Source organism: Silene latifolia, chromosome Y (assembly GCF_048544455.1).
Source record: "Silene latifolia isolate original U9 population chromosome Y, ASM4854445v1, whole genome shotgun sequence".
Classification (NCBI taxonomy): Eukaryota; Viridiplantae; Streptophyta; class Magnoliopsida; order Caryophyllales; family Caryophyllaceae; genus Silene; species Silene latifolia.
The window spans coordinates 202,054,255-202,062,207 of NC_133538.1; the positions used below are offsets into that span (position 1 = coordinate 202,054,255).

At 39.4% G+C, this 7,953-nt stretch overlaps 1 non-coding gene across 1 annotated transcript; it reads left to right on the plus strand.

The window, feature by feature from the left end:
• Positions 1 to 1,165: 1,165 nt before the first annotated feature.
• On the plus strand, positions 1,166 to 1,272 carry LOC141635096 (small nucleolar RNA R71). Its single transcript, XR_012539802.1, has one exon. It is a non-coding gene; the product is annotated as a small nucleolar RNA R71 (small nucleolar RNA).
• The last annotated feature ends 6,681 nt before the right edge of the window (positions 1,273 to 7,953 follow it).

The window sequence follows — 7,953 nt, forward strand, 5'->3', positions numbered from 1 at the left end:
TGGGAGGAGCATCCTCCACATCTTTCTCATTCTCATTGGGAATACTCACCTTCGTTGGAACGGCATCACTCTCCTTAGCATTAGGAGAGACTTCTTCAACAATTACCTCATCACTTTCTTTGGGCATAGGAGACTCAACATTCTTGGCATCAAGCTTGCTCTTCCTCTTTAGCATCAACAACCGGTGAGGAAATGGCACACGATCTTTAACAATAGGCTCTTCACTAGCCTTCCTTTTGTCATTTCCTCCAAGCTTAGTCTTTTTAACAACCACCTCTTCATCCAAAGTCATGGATGGCCCATCATAGCTTGAACCACTTCTCAAGGAAATAGAATTAGCGGTTTCATGTGGTTGCTCACCTTGGGGAGGTAGTTGACCGTTCTTTCTTTGAGAGCTAGAAGCGGCTAGTTGAGCCACTTGTTGTTCCAACATCTTGACCGCGGCACTATGATCTTGATCATTCTTTTGGATTTGAGCCAACAATTCCCTTTGCATTTGGATTATCATGCCCTCGAGCTTACCAACTCCTTGATTGTTTTGTTGGCCATTTTGTGGTGGATTTTGTTGGTAATTGTTTTGTGGGGGCCTTTGTTGATTTTGATAACCCGGTGGAGGGATATACTTTTGTTGTTGAGGGACATAGGCATTTTGTTGTGGTGGGGGTTGAGGGTTAAGCACATTGTTGCTATTGTAAGACAAGTTCGGATGAAATTTTGAATTCGGGTTATATGTGTTGGAAAATGTACCCGGTGGATATGAACTTTGTCTTAGAGCTTGAAAAGCATTTACCTCTTCCATAGGAGCTCGGCAATGAGCGGCATAATGACCCGCACCTCCGCAACCTTCACACACAACGATTTGGCTTGTTGAAGACATGGCATTGACTTGTTGAATGGAATCTCTAGCATCCCTCTCCGCCATTGTTATTGGAGCAAAGCAATTTGAGCTAGCAAAACAGAGTTGTTAGAGGATTCTTCTTTACCTTTAGATGGCACAACTCGGGAATTGACATATTGGGCATCATGGACCGCCATAGATTCGATCGTGGCATGAGCAAGATCGATGTCAATTTGATCAAACCGCCCATTGTTGGCGGAATCAAGAATCCTACGGGACTCGGCACAACATCCATTGTAGAATGTTATTGCAAGAAACCAATCATCTAGCCCATGATGTGGGCATTGCCTTTGAAGCTCTTTGTACCTCTCCCAAGCCTCATATAAGCTCTCAAGAGCTTGTTGACGGAATCCGGTGATTTGGCTCCTCAAAGTTTGAGTTTTCTCCGGTGGAAAAAACTTTTGGTAAAAAGCAAGAGCCAATGTCTCCCAATTGGTGATTCCCATGGCGGTGCGGTCAAGGCTATTTATCCAAAGCTTGGCCTTGTCCTTCAAAGAGAAAGGGAAAAGTATTTCCCTTATTTGGGCTTGGGTGACGCCCGTTTGACGGATCATGGAGCAATAGTCACAAAAGTTTTGCACATGCAAATTGGGATCCTCCAAAGGACTTCCTCCAAATTGCTTTCTCTCCACAAGGCTAATGAAAGCCGGTTTGATCTCGAAGTCCGGCGCGGTGATTTGAGTGGTTGTGATTCCGGCCGGAAGCATGGCCGCGGTGGGCTTTGAGTGATCGGAAAGTTTCACCATCTTTTTGGTAGTAGATGGTGATGGTGGTGGAGATGATGAACTTGAAACCTCCTCCTCTTCAAGGGTTTCTAGATCGTCTAAGTAAGACTTTCTAGCACTTTCGGCTTGTACGGGAGAAGAGGCTTCTTTCACTTCCTTCCAAAAACGTCGTCTTCTCCTAAAGGTTTTCTCGGGATCGGAATCCGGTGAAAGCAATTCTCCACTACGAGAGGACCTGGGCATAAGACAACAATTTCTAGGTAAATGATAAGTAACGGTCTCAAGGAACAAGTGTTCCCCAAGACAAAGAAAAACAAGATAAAAATCGACAATTCAATAAGCAATAAAACCGTTTCCCCGGCAACGGCGCCAAAATTTGATAGGCTTATCGCGTACCTATGCAAAAATAATTTCCCTAGACACAAGTTAATGTAGTAATAGGGGTCGAACACAAGGAAACGGGAATTACGTCGTGAATTGCTATGGGTGGATTTTTATCAAGGTCGATTACGATTTGGTTTTAGTTTGTTTGGTTTGATGATTAATGAAAATTGCAATGTAAATAATATGATAAAAGATAGTCTAAAGGGGTCGGGTCACTCATGCAAAGGTAAACATATGAACATGATAAACTTGGTACTAATAATCTTGTCAATTACTTAGGCTTAAAGATACCCACCTTACGGCATTAGTATCAACCATAGACCGGGTCCTAGAAAAACTCTCGTCCATGACTAGGTCGTCCTACCATACATGCTTATTCTAATTCAATTCCGTGCCTCTCGACTTTAGAATGAATAAACAAGTTTTAATCTACGACTACGGCCGATAATCAAAGATTAAGCGTAACAAAGCAAGCATGTGATGGAAGCAATTGATCAAAATTATTATAAACTTTATTTAATCATATTATATGTTTGATTTTGCATGGCTCCCCTAGCCTTTAGACTAGAGAATTTAGCTACTCATACTAAGATATAAAATGCAAACTAAATTGTAAAGAATGTTAAACATGGTTATATGAATTATATTAATTGGGTGATATAACATATGAAAAGAGCAAAACTAAAGTAACAATTGTAAAAACTATGTGATAACTAAAGCAATGATGTAAATTGTAAACTTGTAGTAAGAAATACCTTAATAAGGAAGACTTGTATGGAAAAACAAATAACTAGAACCAAAAGATTGAATAACAAATGCTTGAGAATCTCTTGAAATACAAAGTGTTGAATGATTAACTAAGGAATGTTTAAACAACTTAAACTTGAAATGAAAACTAATGAGAGAAAATTTATAATGCTTGAGGCTTAATGTAGTAAACTTGGAAGTAAAATGGGATGCCCAAAGCCTTGGAACACCTCTCCTATTTATAGGAGAGGAAGAAGAAACGTAAGCATTGAAGATGACTATGGCCCCGATCGGGGTTGCATGGCCCCGATCGGGGTCGTGTGTTTCTCGGTCAATTCCCTTAATTCTCATCTTAATTGCAAAGGGTATCCAATGTTGGTGATTAATTGTGCGATTAATCACCCGGTTAATGCTAGCATTTGGCATCTTAGGAACTTTAGAATCCCATGCTTTCCCATTGACTTGGACTTTGAAGTTGGGCTTGATTTTGGTTATTGACAATCATTTGAATTACACAATTTGATCCACCAATTTCTTCATGCAAACCCATGCCAATTCTCCATGCTAGTCCAAAACTTGGTTTCATTTAGCCATAGTACTCTAATAGCTCATCTTGTAGTATTTTAGCTCCAAAAAGCTTAAGTATCCTACAAAACATGTTAAGACAAGCAAACACACTAGAATAACAAATATTAGCTCACAACACTATGATAAGTGCCAAAAGACATGTAAAATGAAGCTAATATAGGGGGTGAACGTATATAAAATATGCACTTATCACACATTTATAATACTCAACATACAACTAGTTAGTGGTAAGTCGAGGTCGATCCATGGGACGGTGGTTACTCAAATTATTCAATCTAATTATGGTTGTGCTTGGGGTTGTCACAATTATAATGGGTTGATGATTCTAATCTAATAGATGCAATAAACAAGCAACAAAAGGAAAGATGTAAACAATTGATTAAAAATGCTAGGATATCATGGGTTCATAAGGGATTCATGGGAATTGATCATACAAACATGTTCTCAAATTATAAGCAAGCAATTATTGTTGTGATGGATTGAGTTGGGTTATATCTTACAATCCTAGGAAAGTTTGGGTCCCGGAGCCGAATCGATTAGATTGTACAACACCTACAAGTCGACTTAGTTTTCCCTACTCAACAACATGCATGGTCTAATGAGACTCGAGTTGGTTTATATCTTACAAATCTCATTGAAAAGGTAGGTGATGGGTAAAAAATGCAAGGATTCATAGGCTCGCATTTCATCAAACATAACATGTGCATGAGTTGAGATCAAAACAAGCAAGCAAATAAACCATGAAAGCATATTAATTTAAGCATGATTCATTCCCCATGTTGGTTTCCCCTAATTACCCATTAATCCTAGCTAGGTCACTACTCACTCATTATCATGTTGATCATGCTAGCAAGGTTGTCAATCATACCAACAAAAGGAAACATGATGAATAAATTAAAGTAATTAACAATAATTAAAAAGGGATTAAGAGAATTATACCTACTAATGATTCCAATAATAAAGCAAAGAATAAAAGAAGTACTTGATGCTTGATTGAGAGGTTGTCAATCTCCTAATAATAACCCAAATAATCTTCAATTACCCAAAATAAAGGATGAACAAGAGAGAGATTAAGGAAATAAAACTTGTATTAAAACTTGATTAATTGTTGATTACAATACTAAAGAGAGATTTGATTGATATTAACTACTCTAATAATTGATAAGAAGAACGTCCTCTTCTAATTAGACTAATGGGGTATTTATAGTGGAAATTAGGTGGATGCATTAGGGTTAACTAAGGGCTAAACTAGTAATTACACTTTTTAGATTGAGTAGGGAGAAGCCGGTATTTTTCGAAGGAAGGGCTTCTTTCTTTGTAGCTTGGAGAAGACGAAATTTCGCTGTACTGGAATCCGTGCGTATTGGAGTCGGGACGGGCGGATTCAGGCAGGGGAAGACGGGTGTCTTCGAGGGAATCCGAGCGGGTTCTGTGGCTGCTGTCCGGGCGTCTTTGAAGGAAGACGCACGGATTGTGCTTGTGGAGGACGGGCGGATTCAGGACAATCCGCTCGAATTGTAGCTCAGCATTATTTCTTCTTCTTTTCTTCCCTTTTCTTCATAAAATCCTTGGGGATTTCCTCGGGGATGCAAGGATCCTTTCTCAACATTGCTCATCTACTATCATATGTACAAAGGCCTTCTAATCTTGTCTCTCCTTGATGCTTGGTCATTGAATTCAATCAATTTAGTCTCGTTTTGCCATGAAAATGCAAGATTTGCACTCCTTTCCTACCAAGGGATCAAAATCTCAAAGAATATGCAAAACAAAGAACTAAAGACAATAAATGACCCAAATATGCACTAAAAAGCATGGGAACAAGGCTAATTCGAGGCTAAATATGCGCTAATTATGGTCACATCACTGTTTTGATGAAATAAGAGTGTGGTTCACTTACAAACATTTGAATGATATACAATGAATAATATACTATCCTTGAGATATATTTAAGTTTGGAATAATTAAAGTAAGGGCAAAGAATAATGAACTAAGGCATACGAGTTCTTATACAGCTATATGATTGGGTACCCTTGTGGGAGGTACAGATTGTCGTAGAGTCATGTACATGTACTTAGACTGGGACTACGCACTGCGTGGTAAGACGAGTCTTATTATAGTTTGTTGTCTAGTGAGTGGACTTGGAGTTGGTCACCTTTGCGTGACACTGGGTTTCCGAAACTAGTGTAAGATGTTGCGGTATCAGGGAGTATAGCTAAAGTTAAAATCTAGCCTGAACTAAATTATTTCCATTCTGTCATTTGAGGAATTTTGCTTTTAAGCATGCAGCACGTTTATTTTAAGCGTGAGTTTGATAATTAATTTTTGTTACATACGTTTTGGTATTTCAATCTATTTTTGATATATTATTGCTTCTATAACATTTATATCATGTGATATGGCTGGGAGAACGTCGAGTTACTCCCCACTGATTGTGGCTGTTATTTTTATAACATGACAGGTATTAGCTTTGCTGGGGATTTCTGTGTTAGCTAGCGAGTATTTTGCAGATCCTACTCTGTTTTCAGCTTTCTTTTATGGCTTTTAGTTTTAACACTTTTGAGGAATTTTACTTTCGCCCTTTTTATAAAAGTGGCAATTGTTTAGACTTGACCATTTGATTTCTTTTTATTGATACGTGCGATTTATATAATATTTTTAGCCTCTTATTGCACGCATTTCTGTGTCATTTTCATTGCTTTGTATAGCAAAATGCCCTGAATTGGCTACTTTGGTTTGTTTTGTCTTAATTGCAGAAATAGACCTTAAAGTAGTAAAATCGTGCCTTATTTGTTCTTCTTAGCATGCATTTTGAGGAGATGGAGATTTTAGAGCAGAATGTCATACCTCGGGAAGCATGAAGGTGGTCCTAGGAGGCTAACCAAACGAAGTCAAGGCTGTTTTTAGTGGAAAATGCTCGATCGAGAGCCTTTATAGGTCGATCGAGTAGTTTGGCAGATGTAGGTGTTCGATCGAGTGATTTCTGAACTCGATCGAAGTGGGCTAATTTGGAATCGTTGACTTCTGTTAGTAGTACTTAGGTATTTATTTTTGATAAAAAAACGACGGTATGAAATTTTGGCGCCGTTGCCGGGGAGGCAATTAGCCTATTTGTCTGTTCTATTTCGTTTGTCTCTTAGTCTCAGGGAATTTTTAATTCCTTCTTATTTATTTTCTCCTGTGCTGTTTATGCCCAGGTCTAACACGTCAGAGTTAGTGCCAGCTGATCCTGAACCAGAAATGACCTTTCATTACAGCCGGAGACTGTAGAGAAAGATTCAAAAGGAAGCCTTGAGTACTTTTGAACCCGAGCTAGAACACTTTTTGTTTGCATAAGACCCGTCTTTTGAAGAAGATAATTCTATTTCTGTCGTTAGTCCAGTGAAAATGCCTAATATCGCGAGTCACACCGAGCCTACAGCTGCCTCAATCCCTAAAGATTTCAAACTTGCGACCGAAGATGGGAACACATTTGACATTCGGTCCTTATATCAACCTGGTCGAAAGGAATTTATATCGTGGAGTAGCTGGTGAGGATCCGCGGAAACATATGGAAGTTTTTACAGACTATTGCTCAACCATTCCCGCTACTAAGGGAGTGACCCAGGACAAGATTAAGGAGGTCCTATTTTCTTTTTCTTTGACCGTTGGAGCTCGTGAATGGCTCACAGATCTAGACATAACCTCTGCCGGTATTACTAACTAGGAGACCCTGGCCCTTGCCTTATATAAAAGGTATTTTCCTCCACAACGAACTAATCAGCTGAGAGGAAAAATTACAAGTTTCAAGCAAGCACCAGATGAGAACTTCTAAGAAGCTTGGTGCCGGTTTAAGAAGTTGGTGCGGTCTCTTCCTCATCATAGTTTTGTTCAGTGGTTCTTATGCAACCAGTTCTATAATGGTTTGTATGACGACCACCGTGCTATCTTAGATGCCTCATCAAATGGGCGATTTCAGAAGAATAATGACGATGACAAGGGATGGGGAATAATAGAGGAGATGGCTACCCATTGTGCTGAGTATGAGAACCCGAGATATGGTATTCGGACAGTTAATTCTGTTGATAATGTAGTTGTGGCTCAGCTAAAAGCCATAAATGACCGTTTCGATAAGTTGGAGTTGCAGAATGCTGGTGATCAATGGACGGTTCACTTGTTGACTAGACAAGAAACCATTTCATGTGAGAGGTGCGGTAGTAATGACAGGCACACTGTTATTGACTGTCTAACTAAGAAGGAGCAGGTTCTTGCCTTTCAGCAATATAGGCAATGAGGCTCGTATTATAACAATCAGAGTGGAGTCCATCCTAATTTGAGATGGACTAGTTAGAATGTGTTAAATCCTACCCCTCCTCAGCAGCAGCAACAAGCTTACATTACTCCTCATAAATCTCAACAAGGCTTTCAAAAGCCTTCATCGTTTCCACCACCGCAACAAGGTGCTTCCTCAAGTGGTGTAAGTGAAATGGCAGAGTTGAAGTCAATGATTCAGCCGTTGACAATCCAGTTACAGAAGAGTGACCAACAGAAGGACGTATCGATAAAGTCACTCGAGTCTCAAATTGCTCAACTCGCCACAAATCAATCTTCAAGGAAGCCGGGTCATTTACCCTC